Below are 14,971 nucleotides of genomic sequence, written 5' to 3'. Positions count from 1 at the left end.
GTGAGCTTGCAAAAGCTGCTGTGACCAAGCAAAACATGTTGGACAATATGAAGTTCACTGACTTGTTTAAAGCTGTTGAACCAAGATAGCATTGAGCATTAGCCAATGCCGACCCGCAGCAGTTATAGTAGCGCTCATAATAGGAATGTTGCATTAATGTTGATTTTCTTTTCATTTGATTTGTTTATTTTGGCAGTTACATAATCAACATTCATTACAACTTCATCTCATGTTGTGTTTTCATATGACATGTCAAAAAGGGAAACGGTTGAAGCAATTCTGCTTATCTAGTCCAGTCCCAATTTCAACAAAGGATTTACATGACCAGACACACTGATTTCATTTCCATGGTGTTACTTAGAATACCACCGCGCCCAAAAAGAGGAAGAAAGACAGAAAAACAAAATAATGGACAAAAGGTGACATTTTATTTGAATACGACAATGATAAATTAACTGAATGTTTGATAGATTGGAAAGTTTGATTTGAATACAGCGATGACAAATTACTAAATTTCAAGAGATTTGGAGTCACAATCTTGCAGACACCCTCCCCAGCATCGGACGGCCCTTGCTTCAACCAATCACAGCTCGTTGTCTCCCATGCTGGACTCAAATAAGTTTGTATATCTTCTTTTTGAGTCCAAACATCACTTGTTGAAGCATAGTCTACATCTCTCTGGTCTCTGTTGTCAACCCTTAGACTTTTGTCCAAGGCCGGAAGTCCCTCGTTTTCAAACTCTAAATTTTAGATCCTAAAAGATCTGACCAGGCGGGTCAAGTTTATATCCCATGAGCCAACACTATCGCAACAGAGGGGTTGAAGTATATAATCCAAGGACCAAAATTTACAGATTAGTTAGAAGATTACAGTGTGGCACGTGCTCAAATATTGATACCTATAAACGTACTGACATTAATAAACGCAGCTAACGCTCGCCATGTAGCTAACGCTCGCCACGCAGCTCACGCTCACCACGCAGACGGTTTCAAGAGTGAAAGAAACGAACGTGGAGTGGAATTAACAAAACCAAGGATCTCAAGAGTGAAAGGAAAATACGCTTGGAGCAGTATTGGAGCTAATGAAAAAAAGATGGCGCCCGTGATGGCAAGCCGTCTGCCTCGCTCCTTTGCTGTTAAGTCTTATTCCCTGCTCCTGCTGCTTTCTGCCTTCCGATATGTTTCTGCTCTGCTGACATATGATCGCCAAACGCTCCTTGACCTTGGGGCTTGGTTTGAATCCCCACTGCTATCTGATCGCCCATTTTTCGATCAGCAAACAACGGTGCTGGCGGACATTCCTGAACACCTGCGCCGACTATCTAATGTCTCACCCCGGAGGGAACGCGACCAAAAGTCCCGTTCCAACGGACCCTGCGGCTCCGAACACCGACGCCGGCTGTCATGCCCTCTCCCCCAGAGAAAGCGCTCTAGAAGACGAGGGAGATGTGACAGTGTGATTGTCCGCCTCAAAGCTCACCTGAGAGTCTCCTCCTTGGCTGAGCTGCGCTGCGGATTTTCTCCTCCTGTCCGGTTCGTGTGTAACCGTTGGTTCTAGCCCGTCTTTCCGGTGCCAGTCCCTCTGATTACTCCGGTGGACTGACCTGCTACCCTGGCGCAGCATGGAGCTGGAGCATCACGGAGAGAACTTGTTTGCGTCTGGCCTCCCGACGCCGGCTCCATCTCGCCCGCCTGGTCCTCCGCTCTTCAGGTCGCATCACTGACACATCATCAGAGCGTCGACACCGTGGTAAGGAATAGCGCTGGAAAAATTGTGAGACTTGGCCATATTGTCTGTCGAAGGAGAAGCGGAGAGGATCCCAGCCTGCTCTGTCCCATTCAGAGATCTACTGATCAAATCCTCATTAATACAGAACTTTTTAATGCTCAGTCCCTGTAAAATAAATCAAGGTTGGTCCATGAGCACATTCTCGATAAAGATATTGACCTGATGTGCCTCACTGAGACCTGGCACCAACCTCAGGTATTTTCATCATTAAATGAAGCCTGTCCCCCTGGTTACAGTTACCTGCAGAGAGCTTGCTGCACTGGCCGAGGTGGTGGCCTGGCAGTGATCTACCGCGACACTCTCAAGCTGTCTCCTCTGTCTGTACTTGAAGTGTCCTCTTTTGAATATCTGGCCTTCAAATCAAAACCTCCGTCCAAGATCAATGCTGTTCTAATTTACCGGCCGCCCAAACCACACCCATCATCGTTCATCCCTGAGTTTCACCTCCCTCTGCTCTCTATGTTCCAATAATATAATACTGGGTGATATGAACATTCATATAGCTAATCCCTCCTCCTCCTGGCAGCTGATTTCGTTCATGTGTTGGACTGTCTCAACCTCACACAGCTCAGTGGCCTAGTAGTAGAGTGTCCGCCCTGAGACTGGAAGGTTGTGGGTTCAAACCCCGGCCGGGTCATACCAAAGACTATAAAAATGGGACCCATTGCCTCCCTGCTTGGCACTCAGCATTAAGGGTTGGAATTGGGGGGTTAGATCACCAAATGATTCCCGAGCGCGGCACCGCTGCTGCTCACTGCTCCCCTCTCCCCCAGGGGATGGATCAAAATCACATGGGGATGGGTTAAATGCAGAGACAGAATTTCCCTGAAGGAGTAATCCCAAGGGATTAATAAAATTGAGTCTAATCTAAGTCTAATCTAATCTAATATTGATGTTCCTAGGCACGCCAGGGGGCACCCTTTAGACCTGGTCATCTCAAAGTCTCCCTCCATCAATAATCTGGCAGTATATGGCCTGGGTGTCTCCAACCACAGTGTTATTTCCATGGACATTTCCTGCCCATATACCCCCTCCCCCCCGCCTAAACGTGATATTAATTTTCGCAAACAAAAACATTAACCCTGCCATTTTGCACTCTGACCTCCAAATGCTGGCCTTGGTTAACCTTCCTTCAGCTACTGAATCAGTTGAACACTACAACCATTCCCTTCACTGCCTCCTGGATGTACATGCCCCTCTCAAGACAAGGACTGTGTCTTTCTCCTAAACTGCCCCCTTCACTGATGAACTGCGCAGAATGAAAACTGCAGGCTGTGCCATTGAAAGGTGCGCTAATTGATCTGGCCGGGTGGTACACAAGCGTGCCTACAAGGAACATCAGAAGGCCTATGCAGCAGCCCTTAAAGAAGCCTGGTCCACCTACTACTCAAGCATTATCAATAGCAGTCCTGGTAATTCAAAGCAGCTTTTTACCACCGTAAATCACCTCCTTCACCCCAAAAACCAAATACATACAGAATCAACAGTAGAACAATGCAACATGTTCCTTGTCTTTTTCAAAGACAAGATCACTTCCATCCGGTCTCAGCTCTCGGGCTCCCCAGCACCATCTCTGCAATCTGCCTGCCCTCAACCTCCACCTTTCAGCACCTTTGCTGCTGTCACTCAGTCTGAAGTTGAGAGTTTCATCAAAAAAATGAAATCCTTGGACCCCATTCCTATAACTCACATCAAATCTAACCTGTCTGCATAAGCCTGCATCACACAAATAATAAACCACTCACTAAACTCAGGCCATGTCCCGCCATCACTCAAAACCGCCGTTATCAAGACTCTCCTGAAAAACCCCAGCCTCGACCCAGAATGTCTCTCCAACTACCGGCCCATCTCTCTTCTTCCATTCCTGTCCAAAATCCTTGAAAAAGCTGTTGCCATACAGCTACAGCAGTGGGTCCCAAAGTGGGCGGTACCTGAAAACTTATTTCCATCAAAAGATGTGGCATCCTTTTATTCCTGAGACATTAAACTCTCCATATCAGTATAGATATCCAACATTTTTATACATATATATGTATAAATGTATATGTGTATATATATATATATATACACAAATATATACATATATATATATATATATATATACATATATATATATATATTTATATATATATATACACACACACACACACACATATACACACACACACAGTCATATGCAAATGTTATATATATAGTGATCCCTCGCTACTTCGCTTTTCTTTTATTGCGGCTTCACTACATCGAGGATTTTTTTTCAAAATTAAAAAAACATTTAAAAGTCAAAATAAAACTTCTAAATTGAGGAATGTGTCTAACCTTTAGGACAATGTAGTATTGCTCCTAATGTTTGTTTACATTCCTTTAGAAGTCCGATTTCGCGTTTTAGCATGATCGCGAATTAGCATCTTTCCGCTAACTCATTAGCCTGCCCAGTAGTTCCTGTTGGTGACCGTACTTCGCGGATTTCACTTATTGCGGGTGGTTTTTGGAACCAATAATCTGCGATAAACGAGGGATATACATATCTATCTATCTATCTATCTATCTATCTATCTATCTATCTATCTATCTATCTATCTATCTATCTATCTATATCCAGGACTGTCTCAGAAAATTAGAATATTGTGATGAAGTTCTTTATTTTCTGTAATGCAATTAAAAAAACAAAAATGTCATACATTCTGGATTCATTACAAATCAACTGAAATATTGCAAGCCTTTTACTATTTTAATATTGCTGATTAAGGCATACAGCTTAAGAAAACTCAAATATCCTATCTCAAAATATTAGAATATCATGAATAAGTATACTAGTAAGGTATTCAAATAATCGCTTGAATCGTCTAATTAACTCAAAACACCTGCAAGAACTTCCTGAGCCTTGAAAAACACTCAGCTTGGTTCAGTAAACTAAATCACAAGTATGGGGAAGACTGCTGATCTGACTGCTGTCCAAAGGACCATCATTGACACCCTCCATCAGGAGCAAGCTGTTCACAGAGTCCAGTTTCAAACCATATCCACAAAAAGTCTGTTGGAAGGGGTAAATCTGGCAGGAAAACGCTGCACAACCAAGAGAGATGACCGCAGCCTTAACAGCATTGTGAAGAAGAGTCGCTTCCAGAATTTGGGGGAGCTTCAAAGACAGTGGACTGAAGCTGGAGTCCAGGTATCAAAAGCCACTTTTCACAGACGTGTCCGGGAAATGGGCTCCAATAGCCGTATTCCCATGGTCAAGTCACTTCTGAACTCAAGAAAACGGAAGAAGCGTCTGACTTGGGCTATGGAAAAGAAGCACTGGACAGTTGCAGAGTGGTCCAAAGTCCTCTTTTCAGACGAAAGCAAGTTTTGTATTTCATTTGGAAGTCAAGACGCCAGAGTCAGGAGAAAGGCTGGAGAGGAGCAAAATCCAAGTTGCTTGAAATGCAGTGCAAAGTTCCCACAGTCAGCGATGGTTTGGGAAGCCATGTCAACTGCTGGTGTTGGTCCACTGTGTTTCATCAAGTCCAGAGTAAATGCAGATTTTAGAGCACTACATGCTTCCGTCTGCTGAAAAGCTCTATGGAGATGATGATTTTCATTTTCCAGCATGGTCTGGCACCTGGCCACAGTGCCAAAACCGCCAGTGAATGGTGTACTGATCATGGTATTACAGTCCTCGATTGGCCTGCCAATTCTCCTGACCTGAACATCGTAGAGAATTTGTGGGGTACTGTGAAGAAGCTGAAAGACACCAGACCCAACAATGTAAATGAGCTAAAGGCCACTATTGAAGCATCCTGGGCATCCATAACACCTCAGCAATGCCACAGGCTTATTGCCTCCATGCCACGCTGCAATGATGCAGTAATCCGTGCAAAAAGATTCTCAACCAAGTACTGAGTGCATTAATGGACATTTTCAAATGATTGATTTTGTTTTGCTGTTATAAATCTTTTTTTTTTACTTGGTCTGAGGAAATATTCTAATATTTTGAGATAGGATGTTTCAGTTTTCTTAAACTGTAAGCCATAATGGACTTTAAAAATATTTTCTAAATTTCAGCGATTGCTAAGTCACCATAATGCGACCAGCGTGGTGCAGTTGCGCGGTCGGTGGGGCGATAGGGTTGCGTTCGGCAGTGCGCTACAGTTGCGCGATCGGACAAAAATGCGCAAATGAATAAAAAAGGCGTTTTTTTTTTAAACTGTTTTCCATTATTAGTAATGGGAAAAATAGATTCAGAATCCAAACGATTCGTTTCTCGAACCGCCTTCTGGAACGGATTGTGGTCAAAAACCGAGGTTTGACTGTGTGTGTGTATGTGTATATGTATACATATATATATACACACATATATATATATATATATATATACACACATATATATATACACACACATATATACACATACACAGCCATCCATCCATCTTCCGCTTATCCGGGGTCGGGTCGCGGGGGCAGCAGCTTCAGGAGGGACCCAGACTTCCCTCTCCCCAGCCACTTCATCCAGCTCATCCCGGGGGATCCCAAGGCGTTCCCAGGCCAGCTGAGAGACATAGTCTCTCCAGCGCGTCCTGGGTCGTCCCCGGGGTCTCCTACCGGTGGGACATCCCCAGGGAGGCGTCCAGGTCTGGCTCCTCTCAACGTGGAGGAGTAGCGACTCTACTCCAAGTCTCTCCCGGATGACCGAGCTTCTCACCCTATCTCTAAGGGAGAGCCCGGACATCCTGCGGAGAAAACTCATTTCGGCCGCTTGTATCCGGGATCTCGTTCTTTCGGTCACGACCCATAGCTCGTGACCATAGGTGAGGGTAGGAGCGTAAATCGACCTTTTGGCTCAGCTCTCTCTTTAGCTCAACGGACCGGTACAGAGTCCGCATTACTGCAGACGCTGCACCGATCCGCCTGTCGATCTCACACTCCATCCTCCCCTCACTAGTGAACAAGACCCCAAGATACTTAAACTCCTCCACTTGGGGCAGGATTTCATCCCCGATCCGGAGAGGGCATTCCACCCTTTTCCGATCGTGGACCATGGACTCAGATTTGGAGGTGCTGAACCTCATCACAATCGCTTCACACTCGGTTGCGAACCGCTCCAGTGAGAGCTGGAGATCACGGCCTGAAGAAGCCAACAGCACCACGTTGTCTGCAAAAAGCAGAGACGCGATGCTGAGGTCCCCAAACCGGACCCTCTCAACACCTCGGCTGCGCCTAGAAATTCTGTCCATAAAAGTTATGAACAGAATCGGTGATAAAGGGCACCCTCACTGGGAACGAATCCGACTTACAGCCGGAAATGCGGACCAAATTCTGGCATCGGTGATACAGGGACCGAACTGCCCTTATCAGTTGGCTCGGCACACCGTACTCCCGAAGCACCCTCCACAGAACCTCCCGAGGGACATGATCGAACGCCTTCGCCAAGTCCACGAAACACATGTGGACTCGTTGGGCGAACTCCCACGCACCCTCGAGGATCCTGCTGAGGGTGTAGAGCTGGTCCACTGTTCCACGGCCAGGACAAAAGCCACACTGTTAGAAAAATTGTATATATATGTTATCATGCGTTCTCTAATGAGTACTTATTCACAATGTTACTGTTCAGTATGCTTGCTGCTTTGCCTTGCTTATTCTTATCTTGTACAACAGAACAGAAGGATTACGGCTGGGTCAGGGGCGAGATGACGGTTGTGTCAAACAAGATGCTGCTCAGCGTCCACCAGAACAGATCGTGAAAACAACACGTCAAACGATGCGTCATGAACCTTCTGATCTTCCTTAAAGAACGTCACTTTCTCTTTTTATCTCTCGGAATACCGCTTAAACTGTTTTGCTGATATAGCCATATCTGCACGCAACACTTTGTGCGTTACTTTTTGTTTCTTTTCTTACGAGACGAAGCCACAATCTCTTTCCCCCCCCCCCTTAAGGGCTAATCGTCTCACACTGTGGGTAGGGCATTTCCAAATAAAAAGAGCGAGGAGTGTAAAACAGATTTTTAGTGTATTTCGGGACTGCTGTAAGTCTGATTGCACTCCTCGCGAGAAAAGACTCAACATTCTGCCTCACTGGTTTTGTCTGCTGATCCTTTTGCTGATTCTGAACCTGACAGATTTTTGGGGGCTCGTCCGGGATCTCAATAGACCTATTTCAGGGTTCCGGCCGACTTTTCGACGCAGGACAAGTCCTTGGCCAAGGCATATAGATAGAGAAACCCTTTTCACGGGGCTGTCTCGATCAGTCGGTTGGACACCGGAGTGGTTGACGAGATCATCCGAGGAGAAGGCCCAGCAGACTGTGAGTACGAATCTTGATTCTGTTGAAAGGAATGAAAGTGTAGTGGCAAGAGGTCACTTGAAACCTTGACAATTCTAGACCCTATCAAGTGCATTTAGAAACAGTTAAATTCTGTATGGGATGCTGGAGTCCCCTGACGTAAACGTCAGTTAAATTCCATAGGAGGGCAGACTCCTCTGTTTTCTAAAGAAGTAAAGACGTACAGGTGGTTGGAGCAGTTAAATCCCGCTGAGGTGTCGTGGGGCCTCCTCACTAACCTTCCTAATGTGTTAGTTTTCTGCTGCCATCTGTGGTGGGTTTTCCTTAACCCTTGTTTAGCTGGTTTGGCTTCTTTCTCCATGAAAAGATAGGTTTTATATTACTTTGAGAAAAAGGTAAAGATAAGTTTTCCTTGCACCATAGGAAGGTTAAAGAGTTTGTTAAAATCCACGGGAGGGCGGGCTCCCCTGCTTGCCTGTGAGACGATAAGAATGCGCATTGTGTGTATGGTTTGACTGAGAGTGATCTCATTTGAGCTCTCCTTTATGTAAACAGTGGTTTTGTGAGAGTAGAGGAAAGGAGACATTTAACCACTGTTCTGTGAATTAAATTGGCTTTAGGACACTGTAGGTGCCATTCGAATTGCCAACTCCGAAATTTAGAGAAATAAACCATGGGAAAATCAAATAGCAAACAAAAGCCGCTACCCCGACATGAATTAAAATGCAAGGGGTCGACACCGAAAATATAAAATATCTTGACAAATGCATATTTTGGACAGAGGTGGTTGCATTATGCGACGTGGCGGTGGCGAGGCTCTCCGCACTTCAGTTGCTCCCCCCACCCTTGTTATCAGCTGGGAAGATTGTCATGTCTATGTTGTGGGCCCGTGTGTTTGTTTCTGTGTATGTTTGTCTTTGTGTATCAGTTCGTTATAAAGGTTGGAATTGCGTTAAATTGGTGCACGAAAACGGTGTGCTAGACAATGGTTTATCAGATTTGCATTGTTAAATGTAAAAATTAGAAATTATAGAATAATATGACGGTTGTGGGCAGAAACTCATCCGACGAGGAGAGTGCCCAACCCTCATAAAAATGTGAGAGTATGAGAAAACATACATTGTAGAACTGGATAAAATTAGGTTAATGATTAGAAATCAATGGTGTCATTATTATTCTCTAATCCCCTGCATTGCAAATGTCTTCTTGATGCAGATAGGTTAACAGGCTAGGACTTTAGTGAGGAGATAATTTATCAATTGATGGGGGTTAGTAATTGTCCGAATTCTAGTCACATGTTTTGAGGGACCACAGCAACAACACTATATTTAATTTGCAGGCCATTATTTAGTATGATATGACAGTGTCTAGCTAAGTAGACTGTTCTATCAAAAAATGTGAGAGTGAAGGAGGTTTGATTTGTAATCTTACATTTGGGTCCCATTTTGAAGAGTCTCTGCAGGAGCATAGATTGTTTTTGTTTAAAGATATGTTTAACAGTTTATCTCGGTGCAGTAAGGATATAGCAATTTTGCAAGACTTAAAATTAAAAATTAAAAAGCAAAATTACATTCTCATTTTCCCAGATGAGAGGAAAATTGAAAGATAAGGAAGACGAAGAAAAGATAAAAAAGAACTTGCTGTTGCACTGACAGGAAGATGATGACACAGTGTCAACGCGAGCTCGCTTAAGAATCGCAGCTAAGAATGTGATGAATGAAGATGAGAAAAATGATCAAATTACAAAGACAGATGTTGTGGCACGGCAAAGCGAACCATCCTTTCCGTCTTTGTACCCCAAATTAAACAACTCATTGCTTCCTATAATTTGAGAGGTGATGAAGTACAACAGGTTTTCATGGCATCCTTAACCAAACATTCGGCAAGCGTTAAAGGCACCTGGAGTCCTTTTGATCTCCAGGGCCGTCCGTTGGAATATAACAGGGTGCCATTACAAATACAAATTGACCAACTATTGGGCAGGATAAAAATAAAATTCCAACGTAGAGCAAATTACACAGACATTGGCCGAACTAAACAAAAACAAGATAAGTTGTTTGAAGACTTTAGACACAGACCAGAAAGAGTGTTCAACTTATGTCTATGATCAACAACTCAAAAATGCTCTACATGCAAATTTGTGACCAGTATTATGTCGACAACGAATAAATTCGACAATTTTTTTCCCTATAAAATGGTGCCGTTTGGGTTTGAAGTATATGGTCGCTTCAAAGGAGGAAAAGCATGATTTAAGATACGCGATTGATCAATGAGAAGGCTATCCCTTGTGCCAGGGGTGTCAAACTCATTTGTTCGCGGGCCGCGGTGTAGTCATGGCTTCTTTTGGAGGGCTGGTATGACTGGTATACCCGAGTAGATGTGTGAGCGCCTCATATTGTGGGAGTTGCAAAACAAGCTGACGAGTAACTCGCTTTCAAATCAGACAAATACGAACTGGTCTAATATTTAAACTTACAACATTATTAAGAGGGAAGATAATTTGCAATTCGAGTAATGACATGAATATGAAGCACAATTTGACACCTGTGCCTTATACAAAGGTAAAGTAGGATTAGGAATTGCTTGCAATATAATTACAAATTAGTTAACACCTGTGTGATTGATTGATTGATTGAGTGATTGATTGATTGATTAATTGATTGTCAGATTGAGTGAGTGAGTGAGTGAGTGAGTGAGTGAGTGAGTGAGTGAGTGAGTGAGTGAGTGAGTGAGTGAGTGAGTGAGTGAGTGAGTGAGTGAGTGAGTGAGTGAGTGAGTGAGTGAGTGAGTGAGTGAGTGATACGGTTTTGCAGCTTTTTCACGAGGCAATTTAAGACCTCAGAGAGGAAAGTTCCCGACTCTATTGTATCCGTTTCAGACAATACATATGGTTTATATCCAATTACATAAATGTGAAGGGAAAGAATATTGTTTTTTCTGCATTTATTTGTTTTCTGCATTTATCTTATTGTAAAAAGGTGATCTCCGCAGACCCAACCTAAGTACGGAAGGTGAGCAAAGTCTGGTAATAGTGCCTGATCCTGGTGCCAAGATCCAGGGTTGACACGAAAGCTAGCAGAAGCCAATTTCCAAGACACCAACCCGAAGCTCAGGGTGTTGACTCTGAGGAGATCCAAAAACATGAGCATTAGAGAGTCATTTGGTGAGTACTTTAAGCGGGCTGTGGCCTGCGCAAAGTCTGCCATGTGTTTTTGGTTGCTTTTGCTGGTTTGTGTTACCATTGTATTTTTTTTTTCGGGGGTTATTTTATTGGGAGGGATGGAGTACCATGAGCCTCGAAGATTCTTCTCTCGGGCAACTACCAACGCTGATTCTAATCAATATGGCTCATGGGGAAAAATTGCTAGACATAAGCGCAACACAAAATCCCCTTTTGATCATGTTGTTTGTACACCAGACCGCGTTCCAACTTGCGTACCATGGCTTTTGTCTTGGACTTACAATAACTCATTAATGTTTACTGTGGCTCCTAATACATCTTGTTCTATTATTTTACCTATGAAAAGTTTGAAAGGTTTCGAAATGGTCACCCCGCTCTCTGGTTCCAGTGAAGAGGCTGTGTTCTTTGCTAAACGAGTGACTTTGAAGAATCAGGGCACAAGCCTCCTTTTGACTCTTACACTCCCTGATGGTCAAATTCGTCCGAAGTTCCTAAGTGTGCTGTTGTTTTAATGTTAAATTCATCCATTTCACCCACTCATGATTGTATTAAATGGGATAAGGTTTACCCTGTTGCCTCTATGACAAAATATAAACCCCTTTTTTCGTCCGATGTAGCTAAGGGTAATTTTACATGCATTAGATTACCTGGTAATGGTGAGAAGCTCGGCGCCCTACCTACTCCATGGTGTGAGTCCATGACCAATGTCACTGCCCCTTTTTTGCCCATTGCTCGTAGTGATATTTGGTTTTGGTGTAATAGTAACAAACTTTATGATAGGTTGCCTTTAAACAGCTCTGGAATTTGCGCTTTGGTAACCCTATTGTTTTCTGTTCATTTGATACCAATGTCCTCTTATGATCTAACATCTTTTGCTAAGTCCGTAGTGCCCGAATACTGGCCGAGGACGAAGCGAAACGCCGAATGGCAGGGCGCAGCTAATCCAACTTACATAGACGCCATTGGTGTTCCTAGAGGAGTACCAGATGAGTATAAGCTGGTGAATCAGATAGCAGCTGGTTTTGAATCCGCCCTGTGTTGGTGGTGTACTCTTAACAAAAATGTTGACAGGATTAACTACATCCACTACAGCGTGCAGAGGCTTGGAGACTGGACCGAGGCGTGTTTCAAGGCGGTCCACTCCCAACTGGACGCTACTTCCCTTATGGCCTTCCAGAGTCGAATGGCCCTTGACATGCTACTCTCAAAAGAGGGCGGTGTCTGCGCCATGTTTGGTGAGCAATGTTGCACATTTATTCCAAATAATACTGCAGCCGACGGAAGCCTGTCCCAGGCCCTTGAGGGTCTGAGGACCTTGAATGGGAGGATGAAGGAACACAGTGGGGTGAACACGGAGGTTTGGACCGACTGGTTGAACGTGTTCGGAAAGTACTGCACCCTGGTTTCCTCGGTCCTGGTCTCCATTGCCGTTTTCTCTGCCATTTTGACCCTGTGTGGATGTTGCTGCATTCCTTGTCTCCGATCCTTAATTAATAAGCTAATTACAACTGCTATCTCTCCACCAGCTGAGACTTTTCCGTTGCTCCAAAGGGATGACCTTTCGATCGACGGGAGTTCTTTCTCTAGTGACGACTCTGTCAGCGAATCCATTGTGGTAAACCTGTCCGATTTGTTTCGTGACTCTGGCTTTGACGATTAAGACTCAATTTCCTCCCACGTGTAAGTTAGTTCTTGCGAAATGTGATCCCTTGGCTGAAAATCTTTTGAAGTGGCCATATGGGTGATAAGTTAGTCCCCGAGAACTTATGATAAACAGGGGGGAATTGTTAGAAAAATTGTATATATATGTTATCATGCGTTCTCTAATGAGTACTTATTCACAATGTTACTGTTCAGTATGCTTGCTGCTTTGCCTTGCTTATTCTTATCTTGTACAACAGAACAGAAGGATTACGGCTGGGTCAGGGGCGAGATGACGGTTGTGTCAAACAAGATGCTGCTGACAGCTCAGCGTCCACCAGAACAGATCGTGAAAACAACACGTCAAACGATGCGTCATGAACCTTCTGATCTTCCTTAAAGAACGTCACTTTCTCTTTTTATCTCTCGGAATACCGCTTAAACTGTTTTGCTGATATAGCCATATCTGCACGCAACACTTTGTGCGTTACTTTTTGTTTCTTTTCTTACGAGACGAAGCCACAATCTCTTTCCCCCCCCTATATGACTATAATGACTATAAGAATGTTTTCAACTTCGGGCCATCTGCTTTTTTTTACCTCTGAAAGCTTTTGTTGTCTTTTTGCATTGTGTCAGTTCTTCACGCTGCCGTCTCCAACGTCTCACCATCGATTCATTGATGCCAAGCTTACGTGCCGCAGTTCTATTGCTTTTGACTTAAAAGCTGCATCAAATGCATTTCTTCGTGTGTTTTCCATGATGAGGGTGTGTGCGTGATGCGCGAAATGTTCAAAACACTAACTAGCACGTCTTCTTCGGCGCATTATCGCTCTTGCTTCCTGCTAGAGCGTCCCCTGGAGGCTGTAAAAATCAATAAGTACGCTGTGCCGCCATTTAAGCCTCAGGGTTGAAAGTAACCTTCTGAATAAAATGCATTAAAATTTCACATTCATTACAACTTGTTTTTGGTGAGCAAAATGTCAGAAGAATTGAATTTGAATGTTGATTGATTGGGTTTTAATACAATGCAGATGGTCCAAACAGCGCCACTGCTTTGTGTAATCTCTGAGTCACATGGCAGAGTAAGAGAAAGGGTTTAGAGCCCTTTGACGCAGGTCACCTAGCGTGCATTCCTACTAAAGCTCATAATAGTCACAAGCAACACAGCCAGAATAAGCAGCAGCCATAGTAGTGTTTCAAAATAGTATTTTTGTTGTTGTTTTTTTCTTCAAGATACCGCACAACAGTGGTCCACAGCCTTTTTACGAGTGTATAAAAGTGATCAAGTCACAAAAATCACGAAAAAAATCTTATATAAGCCGCACCTGACTATAAGCCGCAGGGCTCAAAATTTTGGAAAATAGTCGCGGCTTATACACCGGAAATTACGGTACTTTTCAACATTTATGTTGCCTTCACAGAAATGTAAGTCACCCATGCCATGGGAACTAATGCACCCCCATACCATCACAGATGCTGGCTTTTGAACTTTGCGTTGAATTCAGTCCGGATGGTCTGCTTCCTCTTTGGTCCGGAGGACACGACGTCCAGTGTTTCCAAAAACAATTTGAAAAGTGGACTCATCAGACCACAAAACACTTTTCCATTGTGCATCAGTCCATTTTACATGAGCTCGGGCCCAGAGAACCCGGCAGCGTTTCTGGATGTTGTTCATAAACGGCTTTTGTTTTGCATGGTAGAGTTTTAACCCGCACTTACAGATGTAGTGATGAATTGTATTTACTGACAGTGTTTTTCTGAATTTTTCCTGAGCCCATTTGGGGATATCCTTTAAACACTCATGTCGGTTTTTAAAGCAGTGCGGTCTGAGGGATCGAAGGTCACGGTCATTCAGTCTTGGTTTCCAGCCGTGGGGCTTACGTGCAGTGATTTCACCAGATTCTCTGAACCTTTTGATGATATTATGGACCGTAGATGTTGAAATCCCTAAATTCCTTGCAATTTTGCTTTGAGAAATGTTGTTCTTAAACTGTTCAACTATTTTCTCACGCAGTTGTGGTCAAAGTGGTGAACCTCGTCCCATCCTTGCTTGTGAATGACTGAGCATGTTTGGGGAGGCTCCTTTTATACCAAATCATG

The sequence above is a fragment of the Syngnathus floridae genome, chromosome 8, assembly GCF_059516105.1.
Source record: "Syngnathus floridae isolate MCC-2025c chromosome 8, RoL_Sflo_1.0, whole genome shotgun sequence".
NCBI classification, from domain to species: Eukaryota; Metazoa; Chordata; class Actinopteri; order Syngnathiformes; family Syngnathidae; genus Syngnathus; species Syngnathus floridae.
This window is presented reverse-complemented; position numbering follows the sequence as displayed.